Here is an 18,041-nt window from a genome sequence, read left to right as displayed (position 1 = left end):
CCTCAAAAATGCTCGCTGATGGTTATCACCACTACGCCGAAAGGAAGACACAAAGTGGCGTGCAGGTGCACCTGAGGACTCAGCTGCTGACAATAACCACAGAGAAAACCCCATCAGGCCAGAGTCATGAGTGCCCAGATGGGGAGCCTCCAAAACCCGTGAAACAGCTGTGATTTGATGTCGAAGTCACTGCTGGTAGTCTTTTCTTCACTCGAGATTTTGGTTTCAGGGAGCAAGCAGTACTCCTACCGTCAGGATCCCATTTTGCTATGATTTCTACGTTCACTCCGCCCTCCCCCACAGCAACCCTACTTTGGAATTCTGAATATTCAAACAAGGGCCACCCTCTGGAATGCCTAGTAGTTACTGAGCAGTTTTAAAAACTACAATTCAAAGCTGTGGTGATGTGGATTAATCTCCTTCGACACAGAAGAACTGGGGGCCAGGACCAGGAGTATGGAGGAGAGACACACTCATACGTACATAAAGGCTTTAAGTTTGGCCTCAACATTGTTGCTGCACTGGTCATTGGTGTCTGACTCTTTCAGCTTGTGTGGCATGTTTTTTGTTTTGGGTTTGTTTGTTTGTTTGTTTCTTGCTTGCTTGCTTGTTTTGACATAGGTCTTGCTAAGTAGCCCAGATTGACAATCCCCCTGCATCAGCTTCAGTTCAAGTAGCTGGGAGTACAGGCATGTGCCACCAGAACTGGCTGGTAATATTTAAACTCAGCAGTAAGTAGAATTGTCAGTCCTGGTGACACTCTTTGTTTTGGAAGCTTTGAGATCCATTCCCCTTGCAATCTTATGGCCCCATGAAGGCTGGGCATGAAGGGCAGAGTCCCTGGGTAAAAATTCATGCGCTGGACAGTTGACTGAACCTCAGGGCAGCAGTTCAAAATCTAGAGCAGAGCTGGAAGTGGGGCCAGGCCGAGTGACTGAGCCTCAGGTAACTTGCGACAGGAGAAAGGTTGAGAACAAATCTCTGTCCAAGATAATACATGCAGCTCCACAGAACTTGTCCTGGCTCTGAGCTGGCCTCTCAAGAGGAAAGGTAGCCAGATGCCTTCAGTGACCATTTGGTCTCCCCTACCAGCCAAGCGACTGTCTCCTCATCTATGAAATAGAGATTATAATTCCTACATGTCTAAAGATTCTGGTGGCATTAAATAGTCTGTGCTCAGTAGTTACGGCTGTTACCACCAGTAGTAGACCGACGTTAGCTTGAGCCTGATGAAGAATTTTCCTTGCTTAACCACATTCTTCGACCCCCCCCCCCTTGTTTCTTCTCACGTCACATATTACATAGCTGAGATTATCCCAGATGCTATGTATGCATCACGATTCCGCTTGTATTTGGGGGAACTGAGACTCAGGCTGGTGAGATATATTACGATCTCTCACTGTGCTGAGATTGTATGCATGTCTATAATCCCAGCACTCCGGAAGCCAAAGCAGGAGGACAGCCACAGACTCAAAGCCTGGCTGTGCTACGTAGTCAGTTCTAGGACAGCCTGGGCTACAGTGTCAGAGGCTGCCTCAAACAAACAAACGAACAGTAACGACAAAAGCCTTCTGATAGCGTGGATATGGTAGCTCACATCTGTAATGCAACGCTCTGGAAGGCAGGAGGATGGCAAATTTTAAAAAGCTTAGGTTGCACAGTTGAGACCCTATCTCAAAACAAAATGAAACACACCAAAGAAACAGAGGCAAATAACCTACATAGGAATGAGGTTTATTTTTGCTTACTGCCTTGGAAGATCTAGTCTACGATTCAGCAACCCCGTTGCTTTGGCCTCTGAGGAGGGGGTCCGTCACAGCAGACATATGTGGCACAGAATATGAGCAAAACTGAAAGAGACAGTATCACACAATTCCTTCCAAGGGCATGTCCCCGGGGACTAAGGAGATTAACTGGTCCCCATCTCCTAAAAATTCTATCATTCTCCCAGTAGACCCACCCTGTGTACTGTGCCTTTAACGGGATCATCTTTGAGGGGCATCCAACACGCTAATCATGGCACTAATATGTCATGTTTGTGGAACAGCGTGTAGGCAGGGGGCTTGGTTTTTCCTATGACTTGAATACAGACCTTCACATGCTAGATAAGTGCTCTGCCTCAGAAGTACACCCCCAGTCCCTTGGAAGACTGTTCTGAAGAGGTTCCCCTGTCCTTCACACTGTATCCAGACCTCTTTCTCCACCTTGAGTCAAGGAGTTGATACCCCATGCATAGGTAAGGGTCTCTCTGACTACAAGGTAGAACCCAAACATTCTGAGAAGGCTTAGGAGATGCCATAAGACCCAGGCCTCTCTCCCCAGAGCCAATGAGCCCCAAACTTTGCACTGTAGAGAACCATAGAGGGCCCACTCAACATCTTCACAGCCCAGAGGAACACAGGTCAGTCCAAAGGCTCATGGTGACGTGGCGGTGGCCTCAGACTACTGAAAAGCTCTGGTTTCAGTTTTTGTCTCGCTATGTGTTGGCTTCTGTCCAAGCTCTCTCATCTGTCCATGGAGGCCACAGCAGTGGCTGGCTCAGCATCATTGTGAGAGCTTAACCACAGATACCCGGAAAGTGCTTGCTAAGATGCCGGGATCTAGTACACACTGAGGAAGAGTTAACAGCTCAGGGAGCTGAAGAGATAGCTCAGTACTTAACAACACTGGCTGTTCCTCCAGAAGACCTGAGTTCAATCCCCAGTACCCTCATGTTCATTTGTAACGGTCTATCACTCCAGGTCCAGAGGATCTGACAGCCTCACACAGATGTACATGCAGACCTAACACCAATGCACATAAAATAAATAAATAAATCTTTAAAAAAAAAGAGTTAACAGCTCTGGCTGATACCACAGTTCATGGAGTTCTGTCCAGAGCCAGCACGACATAGCTCTCTCTTGGACCCTGTCTGCTCAATAGAACCATAGCAGAGCTCAGGTTCTGACTTTCCTTCTCCAACTCATTCAGTAAGCTCCTGTGTGAGCTATTTTCCAGTTCATTTTGTCTCAGATACCCAGTGATTTGCTTCTAGTCAATTCCCAAGAAGAAGGCCTGCCTGCCCAGGTTGAAAATACCAGATTCAAGGCATTAATTAATATGTTCCACTTTTTAGCGTAAACGACTGCAGACTTTGGATTATTTATTAATTAATAAGCAGTTAATTATTAGAATACAAGAAGTGGCTTCCCTGCTCACAGGCATCCACTCATCATTATTTATTTCCTCGTTGAACCCTCCGGAGTTCTCTCCAGTCCCTTCTCTAGTCTAGCACAAGTCTAGTCTAGTGCAAGTCACACATGCCCAGGTCTGGGGTGGGACGGGTCTTTCCACCATGCACTTGTGGTGGGGCTAACAGGCAAGCAATCCGTCACAGAAATGGCACACCTGGCAAATGGGTAAGGTCCAGTATTGACACAGCCAGGGGCAAGGATAGGGAAGAACGGAAACATACTTGGCTAGGGAATTCAGAAAGAAACTCTGGAAAGGGGACGTTTAACCTGAAATCTGAAGGGGGCCAACCAGGTGGGATGTTAGCAGGGGGGAGCTGAATGAAGGTAGGTGGGGCTGGAGTGCAGAAGGGGGAAGGGAGTGGAAGATCTTGGTCCTAGGTAAGCCCGATTCTGGTAAAAAGCCGGGGTTTTGTGGAAAAAGAACCTCCTTTTCCCTTTCTGATTATGAACTGATTTCCCGGCCCACCTCTCCTGCCATTTCTCTTTCAACTCATATGAAATTGTGTCCTTAGGTCCCTGCCCTTGTCATCAGGGACTGAGCCCACGACTCAGTACGCAGCCTGAGGAATGCTTTTGTGTTGGGAGGTGGTTATGCGGAGACCCTACATTTTTCATTGCTGCCATCCAGCCATCCAGTCACCTTGACTTAGATGGTCCTGCTGCAAGCCTACACTTCTTGGCAAAATAATGCCATCAGGATATTAGCTTAGGGTTGGATGCCTCGTCAATGAAGCTCAGAGCAGCGAAGAATCATGTTCTGGGTTTGTCTTCGACTTTAAAAAATGGGTTTTAATGCTCTTGAAAGAGTTTAAGACCAAGAATTTTTTTTTTTTTTTAGGCCAAAACATGTCCGTGGCGCCATCTACTGTTCATTATTAGTAATAGCTACCAGTAAGACGTTGCTTCCTCTTGCTTTTTAATTTTCTTTTTTCTTTTTCTCCCTCTCTTCCTGTCTCTCCCCTTACTCCCCAACTCACATTTTATCTAAATCAAGTTATAAGTTGTCTATGTGGGAAGTATTCTTTCCATACCAGAGCTACTCAAGAGCATCTTCTCTGACTTCGTACACACGGTTAGTGCCTTTCCAAATAAGAACAGCAGGATTTGGTGACTGCCTGGGCACTTCTGATGCAATCCATCTATTGTAAATTTCAGGTTTATTTTCAAGATCTCCTCACTGCAATTTCTCCAAGCCCATGATCTTATGCATTTCTGTTTGTGAGTCTGGGGTCATTTCCATTACAGTGCGGGCTGTCCTCAAATGAAAAGGCATAAGGAAAAAGATGAGGGGGAAATCAAAGACTGATTCAAACATGAAGCCCCGAGAGGGGTAATGTGGGATTCTCAAAGTCCATTCCTCTGGGCTGGTGACTGAATCTGGGCTCCACTCAGTAGCATCCTTACCTTGATTAGCTGCCGCGGAGCAAAGCTCTGAACCCATCACAGTGGGATAGCCTATTGAGCTATAAACTGCCGCTCTGGCCCAGTCCAGCCTGTTAGAATAAACAAGATTTCCTTGGAGGGTCTGTGGGGCAGGCAGACAGGGCTAAAAGCGCCCAGTGGGCAACAGCTCATTATAATCATCCTTGCTACAGCATTCTTTGGAGGTAAGTTTTCTCTCCACCTGATAGACACGTGATCAGAAGACAGTGCTCTGGGGAATCAACAAGAAACCCAGTCTTTGTGCCTTCCAACTCCTTCCCCAAGCCCTGGATGTCCTACGGCATTTGGGCTCATGGGTGCATTTTGACTGAACCAAGATGAAATTCACATCAAGACCTCACTGAGAAAATGCTCCACCACCATCACCACCATTCTCCACTTCTAACGCCTTGCAATGCTCTTTGGGCTACAGTATTTTCAGCCTCAGACTTACAACTCCACCCCTGGTTCTTGGAGGGTTTCTCTCCCACAGTGCATTCTTGGCTACCTTTGGGGAACAACCTCACCCCAACTCCGGCCTTGTTTAGTCTTCATGGGTCCCTTTTTCAAGAAACTAGATAACAAGACTAACAAGGGCTGCATCTGAAAATGTCTGCATGACCCTGCCCAGGAAGCACCCTGTGGTCTTTCAAGGCCATGAGCATGGAACTCAGGATAAGGCTAGGCGACACATCTCAGTCTTCTCCCACAGAGCCTGGCCTCCCTGCCTTCAGTCTTCATTATGTACACATTCTGCAGGTGATGAGAGCGGCCAGTTGCCCACAATGCTTGTAAATGTTAACATAGCCAGGGATACCCAGCGATGGAGTTTAAAGGCAGTTGAGTCTGGGGCCAAAGCCCAAGCTCAAGATATTTCTACCCTATGCCAACCTGAAGATGCTCCTTAACACTTCTTCTTGGATAGTTCTGCATCCCAGAATCCCCAGGCAAAGTAAGAACATATACTTTGGGGTCAGAAAAGGTGGACTTTAGGAAGTGCTTTTCTATCTGTGAGATGGGAATAAAAATAATTCCTAACTTGGGGCCTTCTTGAATGGATTAAATAAAATAGTCCAGGTAAATTAAGTTAGCACTGGAATTGGAAAATAATGATAACACATAATAGCAACTGCTACTCCATTCCTTTCAACTCTGGACTCAGATGACCCAACTCTGGGACTCGAAGAACTGATAATATCAACTCATTTTAAAAAATGCTGGGCAGCAGGAGTACTGAGGGGGGGAAAGAAATGGTACATACCTCTGCACCCATCCACACAGGTTTGGCCTCAAGTATGCAGTCTCAGTTCATACACTGACAGAAAATATTTACATAACTTCGTGTCCAGTCAGGCCGAGACTCAAAGTGATAAAATCATAGGCCGAAGGCAAATAGTTTTTTCAATAAGGAGATTAGTTCAGCTCTGGTTCAAATTTTTAAATGAACTGCCTAAAATCAAATAAAGGTGTTGCAAAGGAATAACAACTTGCAAGGATACAGAACATTGAATTCACTGTGTATCCAAGCGAATGCCCTAATTCTTCCCCCGCTAACGTGCTAGTATCGAATCGAAAAACAGCATACAAGAAGATATGTATTATGTGCTTCTTTATTCTTGGAAAATAAAAAGCAATCCAGTGAGGGCACACAATTTCAACTTTATTTTTATGTAAATATGGGAAACTGGAAAGAAATATTCTTTCTGGTTTTTTTTAAAGACTTGTATTTATAAGGAACCAATATAACCAAAGTTATAAATTAGAAATAAAAAAATACGCTATTGCTTATATTTGCATTAATAAAACAAGATCTTTGGGCCACAATGTGGTTTGCGTAGTTTCCAACTCACATTCTTCTATCTGCATTAGTGCATTCTTAGAGGTATGTGTGTAAATAAGCATGTGGGCAAAGCAGTCAAAATATTCATTTTCCTTCCCATTCCTCTTCTTGAATTTTTTCTAAAATTTCTGAAAGAGGTTTTAAAAATAAAAATTTACTCTCAGTGTATGAAATATGAACAAAGTACAATAACATACCAGGAGGGGAATGTTATAATGGAACCTATTGTATTGTATGTAAAATTAATTTAAAATAGTTTTTGAATAATTAAAATAAAAGCTTTTTTTTTTTTTTTTTTTGAAAAGGACAGTTGGTGACCACAGGCAAACGTAGGAGCTGTTTGTTAGCTGACTAGGTCAGAGGGTGACGAGGCCAGCTACATCTACAATCAGAACCCCTAGAGGGCTCTGGAGTCTGAGCCGGAGTTATCTCTGAAGACTAGGGTAGAGGTGTGACTACAGTAGGGGGCAAGAGAGTGGGACAGACTGAGGTCTAGAGAGCCTGTGTAAAACCCTGGACATGCACTCTGCCTTAAATTTTGTATTCACTAGCTGCTACATATGCGTCTATCCACTTCTTTGTTCCAGGGCACAGAACATGGATACTCTTCCTTAACCTTAATATTACCCGGTGTCTGTGGGGTGAACAATGGGGAGAAAGGAGAAGGAATTGGCCCTACTAATTATTTACTTATTTTTGTATTTATTTATTCCTGTCCTGTCTTAGGACCCAGAAAGCAGAGGTTCTGTGCATTTTGGTATCTGGAAATGTGAGGCACCACCTTCTTACCTGCTTCACTAACTCAGCCCACAGAGGGCTGGGATTCATAAGCCCCAGACAGAGAAACTCCAGATCCACAGACTAGGAGCACTGGGAGTTCCCCAGGAAGCAGTCCAGACAGATGTCCTTGCAAAGTGCAAGGACCTTAGCTTCTTAGTGCTGTTTTGAAATATGAGCAGATAGCCAGTGGTCTCCGGACACTGCAGATAAGCTTTTTTTTTTTAATTTAATTTTTTTATTTTTCATATTAATTACAGTTTATTTGTTTTGTATTCCAGCTGTAGCCCCTTCTCTCAATCCTTCCAAATCCCACACTCCCTCCCTCATCTCCTCCTATGACCCTCTCCAAGTCCACTGAGAGGGGAGGTCCTCCTCCCCCTCCTTCTGACCCTACCCTATCAAGTCTCATTAGGACTGGCTGCATTGTCTTCCTCTGTGGCCTAGTAAGGCTGCTCCCCACTCAGGGGGAGGTGATCAAAGAGCCAGCCACTGAGTTCATGTCAGAGACAGTCCCTGTTCCCCTTACTAGGAAACCCAGTTGGATACTGAGCTGCCATGGGCTACATCTGTGCAGGGGTTCTAGGTTATCTCCATGCATGGTCCTTGGTTGGAGTATCAGTCTCAGAAAAGTCCCCTGTGCCCAGATTTCTTGGATCTGTTGCTCTCCTTGTGGATCTCCTATCCCCTCCAGGCCTTCTTATCTCCTCCTTCTTTCATAAGTTTCCCTGCACTCTGCCCAAAGTTTGGCTATGTGTCTTAGCATCTGCTTTGATACCCTATTGGGTAAAGACTTTCAGAGGCCCTCTGTGGTACACTCCTGTTCTGTTCCCTATTTTTCCCCTCTTCCGATGTCCATTCCATTTGCCTTTCTGAGTAAAGAAGTTAAAAAGCATCAAAACAAGTAATCCAATTAAAAAATGGGGTACAGAGCTAAACAGAGAATTCTCTGTAGAGGAATATCAAATGGCAGAGAAACACTTAAAGAAATGTTCAACATCCTTACTCATCAGGGAAATGCAAATCAAAACAACCGAGATTTCACCTTACACCCATCAGAATGGCCAAGATCAAAAACTCAAGTGACAATACATGCTGGAGAGGATGTGGAGAAAGGGGAACCCTACTCCATTGCTGTTGGGAATGTAAACTTGTACAACCACTTTGGAAATCAATCTTGCGCTTTCTCAGGCAACTAGGAATAGTGCTTCCTCAAGATCCCGCTATACCACTCCTAGGCACATATCCAAAATATGTTCAAGCACACAAAAAGGGCATTTGCCCAACCATGTTTGTAGCAGCTTTATTTGTCATAGCCAGAACCTGGAAACAACTCAGGCTATTGTCAACTGAAGAATGGATACAAATTGTGGTACATTTACACAATGGAATACTACTCAACAATTTAAAACAAGAAAATCATGAAATTTGCAAGCAAATGTTGGGAACTGGAAAAGATCATCCCAAGTGAGGTATCACAGAAGCAGAAAGACCCACAGGGTATATAATCACTTATAAGTGGATATTAGATATAAATATAGGATAATCATACTAAAATCTGTATACCTAAAGAAGCTAAACAAGAAGGAGGACCCTGGGTAATATAATCAATCCTCACACAGATAAGCTCTTAACGTGAATGACAGGCTGAAACAAGCAGGGTTCTTTGAGTGGGCTGATGGGAACAGAAGCAAAGACAAAATAATCTGAAGCTGCCCTCCGATTCTGCAGGAAGACAGCAGGGGTTTTGCGTTTATGGGCCAAGTACAATGAATGAGGCTGTTCTGGAAGTTCATGGAATAAAAAAATGTTCTTGGAAACTGCATATCTAAAAGCAGAAACGAAATGTTCCTATTGAAAAATTGTAGCAGAAAGCTGAAGAAATCATACAGAAAATAGAACTGATGACAAAGAGATGGAAAGCAGGAAATGAGGGGAAAACTGGAAGACTCATGGGGAGACAAAAGAACAAAGAAAATGTGTTGGAGACACCATAAGTGGATGTAATTTAGGGAAATTTCCCAGAATGGAAAGACATAAATTGTCAGAATCTGGGATTCTTCTGAGTGCACACTGAGGAACAGTAAGGGTAAAGAGAAGACCCTAAAATCTTATTTTGCTAGTTGTCTTAGTTAGGGTTTTATTGCTGTGAGACACCGTGACCATGCCAGCTCTTCTAAAGAAAAACATTTAATTGGAGCTGGCTTATGGTTTCAGAGGTTTAGTCCGTTATCATCACGGCAGGAAACATGGCAGTAGGTGGGTGGACTTGGTACTGGAAAAAGAGCTGAGATTTCTGCATCTTCATCCTCACACAGCAGAAGACTGTGGACCACACTAGGCATAACTTGAGCACATATAACCACAGTGACACGCTTCCTCCAACAAAGCCATACCTACTCCAACAAGGCCACGCCTCCTAATAGTGTGACTTCCTATAGCCAAGCATTCAAACACATGAGTCCATGGGGGTTGGGGGGGGTCATATCTCTTCAACCCACCACAGCAGTTATTATGTGATACAATAAACAAAATCTTACTAGTTGTTTTTTGTCAGCTTGACACAAACTTAGAGATATCAGGAAAGAGAGAATCTCAGTTGAGGAATTGCCTCCATCAAATTGGCCTGTAGGCAAGTCTGTGAGGCATTTTCTTGCTTAATGATTGACATGGGAGGGCCCTGGTCACTGTGGGCAGTACAAACCACGACTCTCCTTTGTGATGGACTACAACTACAAGCTGAAATAAAGCCCTTTCTGGCAGGTTGCTTTTGGTCATGAACTTTCACAGCAATAGAAACCAGAGTAGGATAAGAATAAAACAAACCATCCTGTGGATGACCAGTACCTTTAGTCCCAGCATTCAAGAGGCAGAGGTAGGTGGAGTTTGAGGCCAGCCTGGTCTACAGAGTGAGTTCTAGAAAAGCCAGGGCTCCAGAAAAACCTTTTCTCAAAAAAAAAAAAGCAGGGAAAGAAATCAAAATCAGAATGGTTTAAGTTCTTTTTAATGAGAACCCAAAAGATGATCCTTCAGCATGTTGAGAAAATATATAATAACATAATGAAAGTATCATTTAAATATTAGTGAACAATAAAAATATTTTTCTGATGTTCATGGTTTGACAGATGCTAGCCTTGGCCTCTCAAAAGCCATTATCTCCCATCTTAAATCCCTCATAGGATTTAAGTAACGCTTAAGTAGTAGGTGAAGATTTCTTGATTTCAGAAGTATAAATATAGTTGAATTTCGGTTTGGTTTGGTTTGGTTGGTTTGCTTGCTTGCTTTGAGATAGTGTCTCTCTGGCCTCTCTGGCTGGCTGGCACTCACTGTACAGACCAGTTATGCCTTGAGCTCACAGAGCTCCACCTGCCTCTGCCTCCGAGTACTGGGATTACCATCATGAGCCACCACGTCTGATTTGGCATGAAGATATCTTAAAAGAATGTTTAAAACCCTCCCATTGGTTAGCAGACTATCTCACAAGTGCCCTGATAAGCTGGAGTTTCTCTAGGCATCCCATGCTGGCAGAAGGAAAAGACTTAAGACTGGTGCCAGCCAGAGGGGAGCTTGTCTCTCCAAAAAGTTTTACACAGTTCTGAGGTCTTGTTAGACTATCTTACATGAGAGATTGGAGCCTGGACAATGACAAATTAGTGGTGGGCAGGACCACGCCTCAACCAAGTCTGTGTAGGTATGCGAACTTCTTTTCCTCTATGTAAACCTAAACCTTACCTCAGGACCCTGAAAAGGGGGTGCAGGCACTGTCACTGGGCCTCTGTATTTGTTCATTCTCTCAGTGTGGTCAAACTGTTGTTACTTGGCTTATCAAAGCTAGCCCAGCCTAGCTTGTGTGAACGAACATTTCCAGGAAGAAGCTACACCTCCAAGGTGATCCTTTTGCAAGGCTAATCAACCAATTACAACAATGATGGTGGAAGGTTTGTTTAGAATGTTGCAAAGCCAGAGCCAAATTATCTTGGGCTGTCTTTAGCTCTCTTAATAGCTATTTACTGCTCTCCTCTATACCTGACATATCAGCTTTGTGACTCTTCGGTAAATCCCTTGGAATGTATAAAGGCTTTCCTCTTGACTGTATTAACTTAGCCTGCCACTAGCATCTGTCAACCAAAAGCTAAGTGTCATCAGGCAGCACCTGAGGCAATACTGAAGGTTTCTTGCTCTGCTGCACCCTTCCCCCAATGTTATCTGAAAAGGGCCTTGATTTATGAGTTTCTTTCTTGTGTCACACTAAAAACTTGGTCAAACTTCTTCCACGATGGAGCATGGAATCTCCTGCTGGTGAAAGGAAAAGCCAAAGCGCTGGTGCCAGCCCGAGGAGGAACATGTATCCTAGGAATTCACCTCAGGCAGTGCTGACAACTTGTAGACCACCTTGGCTAGGCTTTGATGGGGATGGCTCAGTGATGGACAGAACCATACTTGCCTTTGACTGTCCTGTTATGAATACTCTTACTCTCTATCTAAAACTCAGCCTTTATCAGGACCCCAAGATGGGCTTGTGAGCTCACTCTTTATTTGTTCTTCTTCCCAACGTGGCCACATAACTAACCCCCTCTTTCTGTACTTTTCACAGTTACTCATCTTTTTAATTGGCCTGTTGAGGATGGATGACCAAGCTTAGTTTGTTGGGGCTGCCAGGGCACAGGGTTTGACCCTAAAATCTCTAGTTACAAGATTTTCCAACCAGTTTAGGTAACATTCAATTTTCCTCCACTTCACCAGATATGCCTAAGTAGAATATTTCTTTATTTTCACTGAATTAACTTTCATAAGGCCCCTGATACCAGAAAAAAAAAAAAAAGCAGCTTGGCTTCAAGACTCACTAGAAGTAGGTACATTGCCATTCCATTACACTTCTATTCCATTACGCTTCAACTTCCAGATACTAGGAGCAAGCACAAGTAAGCATCTGTAACGGTATTTTGCCTTCTGAATACCACTCACCTCTGGATCTGTCTGTGCCTTTGAGTTATGAGATATTGGCAAGAGGTGTAACTAAATCATTCACTGCTTACCAAGAGCCTTACCGCACTCACAAGGACACGGCAGATGGTTTAAAATGGAGAGATCCAAGAGTAACTGAAATGACTGTGGGGCTCAGAAGCAACTTTGTGACCAGCAAGAGCATTTGTAAATATGCAATTGCATTTGTGACATACTTAGATGCTTAATTGGATGCTGTCCTTCATTAATACAGCTAAGTGCAGAAACCAGTAGACTTCCCAGAAGGCCATCTTCCTCCACTGCCTTTTGGAAATCTGAAAAGTAAAGTTTCTTTCTCCTACCTCCCCATCATGGGAAGAATGTTTCAAAGTCACTTAACTATAGTCTGCTTAATTAAACAAGAAACATTTAAATGTTATCTTAAAGTTTTCCGAGAATCTATGATGTAAGAAATACATTGCGATGGTCCATGTTCAGTATGAGGTGTACTTTGAGTTTTTCAGAGTTAGAGATGAACAAGAGGTACTAGCACCTCTCCCCTAGCTGGGCTCAGAAGACAGAGCAATGGTAAGTTACAGGCAGTCTGCTAAGCGACAGAGGCCACAATTGGAAAAGGAGGGGGGTGTCTCAAGCTCCAGATTATTCATTAAGTAATGAATAATTATCATTACCTACTGAATCCTAAATCAGTAAGGTCCCAGCGAATGGGAGGACAGGAATTTCTCACCATCGGGGCACTTTAAAGACCAATCTTGTAACAAATGATGCATGAGCAAGCATGTTTGCCTTTTCTTTAGGCTGGCCACCCCTCCCGCAGGACTATGTATTAAAAACGGCTACATTTGCAGAAGTCTCTTGAATCTGGCACTGTTTTACTGCCAACACTGTGAAAGGTACATACCTTACATTTCCAGATACCAGGCACAGACACTATTGAGTAATTAGAAATTTCAATTTGGTTATATATAATTGTGTATAAGGATTTAAAAAGACACTAAGTTGAAAAAAAAAAAAGCCCTTTGTTTAATTTTATTTTCTTGAGATAGGAGCTCATGATCTTCATGCTTTGGTGTCTTGCACGCTAGGAATGTAAATAGGCACTCTGACTCCTGGCTAGAATATACGCTTGATAATTTTCATTTGTTGATTTTCACAAGTTATATTTGAAATGTGGCAGTTAATAACAATAACACAAAACACAGAAACTTCAATTCACTGAAACCATGGCACAGACATCCAAGCTTTAGTTTACTCTGGGATAAGGGATGGGACTATTGAAAAGCGCCAATAGGGAACTGTGCCCCTCCATAGGGTACACTGAACACTGGGTCCCCAGTTGGTGTTTCTGGTTGTGGAAGTTATGGAACCTTTAGAGAGTAGAGCCTTGCCAGAGGAGGTGCATCACTGGAGGCAGAATTGGAGGGTCAGCAAGTCGCACTTTCCTATTCTCTGCTTCTGCTGTGAGGTTGAAAACGTACCCAAACAGTTTCCTATTCCCATCACCATGCCGTGCACTCCCTGTGATTAGGAGAGTTACGATTAAGGGAAAAGAAACAAAGCCCTTCATAAGTTCCTCTTAGACATCATGCTTCATCACAGCAAGAGAAATGCAACTATTGTAGCACCCCCAAGCTCAACAAAAGAACCCAGTCAGGGAGCACGGAGATAAGCTACTCCCTGTGTGTTAATGTCTTTCAAGCTGTGCTGTGACCTTGTCACCACCCAGGCAGAAGCAAAGAGATTTTAAAAAAGAGACAATTGTGCTGTCCTGCTGTTGAAACAATGAACCCCTAACAACTAAAATCTCCCAAGGAATCTCTGTAAGGGAAAGTAAAAAGGGCCGAAGCTCTTGTGACAGCTAAACGATAAACTTGTTGCCCAGGAAGACTTCACACAGTTCTGACAACTTGCCTGATGACCACCTTGCAGGATGAACTGGAGCAGAGATGAGGGATCAGTGCCAGACCACGGTATGGCCAGGACTGCTTAACTATGCATAGCCTCTTGTGCTCTGTTTAAACCTAAACCTCACCTTAGTACTGGAAAGCCATACTTGGGGAGTTCCTGGACACTACCACATCTCCACCATCCTTTTTTTTCCCCCTTTCATTTTTGAGCCAGGGTTGTAACAGCCGTGGCTCTCCTGGAACTCATTTCTTAGATATGGCTGGCCTCAAACTCACAGATATACACCTGTCTCTGCCTCCCCAGTACTGGGATTAAAGGTGTGTGCCTCCACACCTGGATTTGACTCCCATTTTTTTACTGTTCACAATTTAACCACATTGAGTAAGTTCTGTTTTCTTCTTTTCACTGTCTCTTGTCTCTTTTTAATGGGTCTAACAGTGGCCAAGACTCCTTGAGCTCAGATTTGGACCCAACAACTTCAGCAGCACCTGGGTAACTGTTTTACAAAAAAACAGCATTTGCCTCCATTGTAAGCATAAATGATTAGTGCAACAGGACTCTGCATTATGCATGTAGACACTTCCCCTGGCCAGTATCACCCATAAAACACAGACTGTTAGCTGATTCCTAAACCTATAAGTTATGAAGGTAGACTGGGACCATAAGAAAAACCAGGCCCAAGGAATCATGAAACACACCAGACGGAGGGAAGGTGCAATACCCTCTCCTGTATCCCATGAAGAGGACACCTAACACTGTGAAGGTACTATGTGTGTATCAAGTAATTGACAAACAGAAGACCCTTGGGCTTCAGTTCCGCATAATTTCCATTTCCTCAAGAGATCCAGTGACTCATCAGTGTTTCTGTCCACCCAGTTTTCCATCTAGGCCTGGTCCTACGCCTGTCTCTATAGCCCTGCTCTTTGTGGATGGGCTGAAAGCTATAGCTTCACTCTGTTTCTCCAACTCACCTTGCTGTTTCTCAGGTCAAATCTTGTAGTTGTCTTTGACTCTTGATTTCTTCTCCACTTTTTACCCATTCCATCAGGAAGCTGGGCATAGGCTTCCACCAAAATACATCCACCACCTGATTCCCGCCTGTTTCCCCTGCCACTCCAACCTTGACTCACCCCTCAGCCTCTAGCAACTTCCGTTTGTATACTTACCCTTTACTAACTGGCTGGAGCATTGCCAGAGTGACCTCCCCACAATGCACCAGGGAAACCATGTCAGCCTGCCACCCAAGACTTCTGACACACAATACCTTTCCTAGTCTCAGGAAAAGGCCAGGGGCTTTGCGACGTCCCTGAATGATGGGACATCCCCTCTCACCCCCCACCACACACACACAGTGCTGCCCTGAGCTTCCGCCGGCTCTGGAGAGGTTCCTTTTCACTTGCTCCACTAAAAACACTCTAGTTCATTGCTTTTCATGAAGCTTGCTGTGGGGCTTGGATCCCTTGCTCTACCAGGCATGTCTAGCCTTTTGACATCACAGCACAACACTGTCATATCCAAAGTTCATGCCTGAGAACTTTGCAATCAAGTTTTTTAAAGTTTTTTTTTTTTTTTTTTTTTTTTTTTTTTTTTTTTTTTTTTTTTTTAAGAAAAAAAAAGAAAGACCTTCAGTGTTTTCAGTAAGTTTACAACCTTGTGCTGGGCTTAACTCACAGCACAGTGGTCACGTGTGGGCTGAGCACATGAGATCTGCTTTCTCTCCCTTAGACCTCCATCCTTGTTTCGGCTTTGCAATCTCCTTAGTCCCTCCTCCCCCTTTGAATTCTTTGCACATGTCACTCTGATCATGGTTTAATTTGGCAAGTTGCCCTCCTACCACACCCACCCTCTGCCTTCCATCTCCAGAAACCTGTTCCTTTTCTTTGCTTTCTTCCTGGCACGCTGTACAAGTTAGCTATTTGCTGGGCCACTGTTTTCCCTCTGCCGGAAGGGAAGAGCATCCCAGCGGGGAGCGTCCCATCCTGCTCAACAAGACAACAACTGTGTGCCTACAAAAACGACGCTTGAAAGACAAAAACCCTTTATGGAAAAGTGCGCAGTATACAGTTGTTTCACTGTGGAAAATTCAGTGACTCAAAGCGTTTCTGAATGTTCTAATCACAATAAACACTGTAAAAAACCTTCAAAATCTTGGGACGGCAGAGGGAAGAAGTCTGAAAGAGAAAATGGCAAGTTGTTTTTAGCAGGCCTGGTGGAAAAGCAGCTGGCTTCTGCAGGAGCCCCTCGCCTGCCTTCTACCATTCTGGGGCCATAGCTTTTCTTCGCTTGGGACAGACAGCTCTGCAGAACCTCTGGTGAGCTTCTTCATGTCAGGACACCACGGCTGTGTGACAGAGCACACTAACACTCTGACTTTCAAAGACCATTTTATTGTCCACAATTTTGTGGGTCAGGAATCTGAGAGCAGGGTCCCACAGCAGTGCCCATTTCTGGTATCTCATGATGTTTTTGGCTGCATCTGCGGTAACCGAAGAGCTCAGCCATGCTAGATGTCTAAGATGTGACTCTCGCCAGGCTGGGTGCTGCCAACTGGAACTATCTGGTCTCCCACAGACAGATGTGAGCTATGTGGCTTTTACTAGTTCCTTTTACCAGTTTCCCAGGCAGTTACCAAGGCTGTCCTGGTAAGTCACTGAAGTTGGCTCAGTTTTAAGGGAAAGAAGAGAGATACCAGAACTTCATAGGAGGCAGGTCTGAAACTGTGGAAAAAGCTTAAGAAATACAACAGCACCCGCGTGAGCATAACGGTGGGGGCAGGGTTCTTACAGTCCCATGATAAGCAGCACCCCATTCCCCAGCCCCCAACTAGATCTGCTTCTTTTAGGAAGACCAGAAACACCTCACCACGGCCTTCATGGCTCCACCTTTATTATCTCTCCTGTACCACCATCTCATACCACTTGTAGCCTTTGGGAAACGTGTCAGCAGCTTGCCAGCAAAAGGCTGTGAGGAAAGCGTCAACCCAACTGTCCCGCTACAGGCTCACTTTCTGAGAGAACTCACATCTCTTATCTGCCCCCCAACACAGAGCATCTCATTTGTACAAACTGAAGCATGACTGTTATCTCAAACAAGATGGGCTGTCATGCTTTAATGATTAACTTATGAAGTAGTGAAGGGTAGATGCGTGACAAGTGTTTCTCTCCATCCACTCTGCCTGCTAGTGTGGACTGAACTCAGCTCTGCACATGCCATGCGAGTGCTCTACCACTGAGCATCATACAAATACCATCGCCATGCCTAACAACACACCTGTGAAGTTATCCACAAGTTCTCTATTAAAAGAAGCTGGAGGGGCTGACAAGGTGGCTCAGGGGGTAAAGGCAGTTGCTGCCAAGCCTGAAGACCAGAGTTCAGTCCCTAAGACCTCACATGACAGGGGGAAGGAACCTGCCCCTGGGGCCAAGACTGTCACCCATGTCTCCCCTGCCAATACATAAATAATTATGAAAACATTTATACGAGTTAGAGAGATGATGACAAAGGTGTAGTTGGATTAGAATACGAGGCCATGATAGGGGTGAGGGATGAGGAGAATGAGACTATTTTAGAACTTCTGCTGGAATGGGACAAGCGTTGTGAGTGGGTTTATGGAGGAAGAGCATGCTTGAGTATGCAGGACCAGCTGTGTTGACGGCAGGCTGACAGGAGAAGGGAGACTGGCTGGTTAGAAGAGTCATGAAGATGGTGGCCTGGAGCATGGTGACTGTTACCGGGATATTTCTTGAAGGAACAGCGGACAGGCCTTGTGCTGAGGTATCTGTCTGCAAACCTGACCATTTTTACTTATCAGTAATTATTACCTTTTTAGTTAGTTTAAATAATATTAAAAGATAAAAAGAGAAGGCAAAGGCATATTTATTTTTTTATTTATTTAA

The sequence above is a fragment of the Psammomys obesus genome, unplaced genomic scaffold (assembly GCF_907164565.1).
Source record: "Psammomys obesus unplaced genomic scaffold, mPsaObe1.curated_primary_1811, whole genome shotgun sequence".
Lineage (NCBI taxonomy): Eukaryota > Metazoa > Chordata > Mammalia > Rodentia > Muridae > Psammomys > Psammomys obesus.
The sequence above is the reverse complement of the archived record's forward strand: the minus strand, read 5'-3'. Positions refer to the sequence as shown.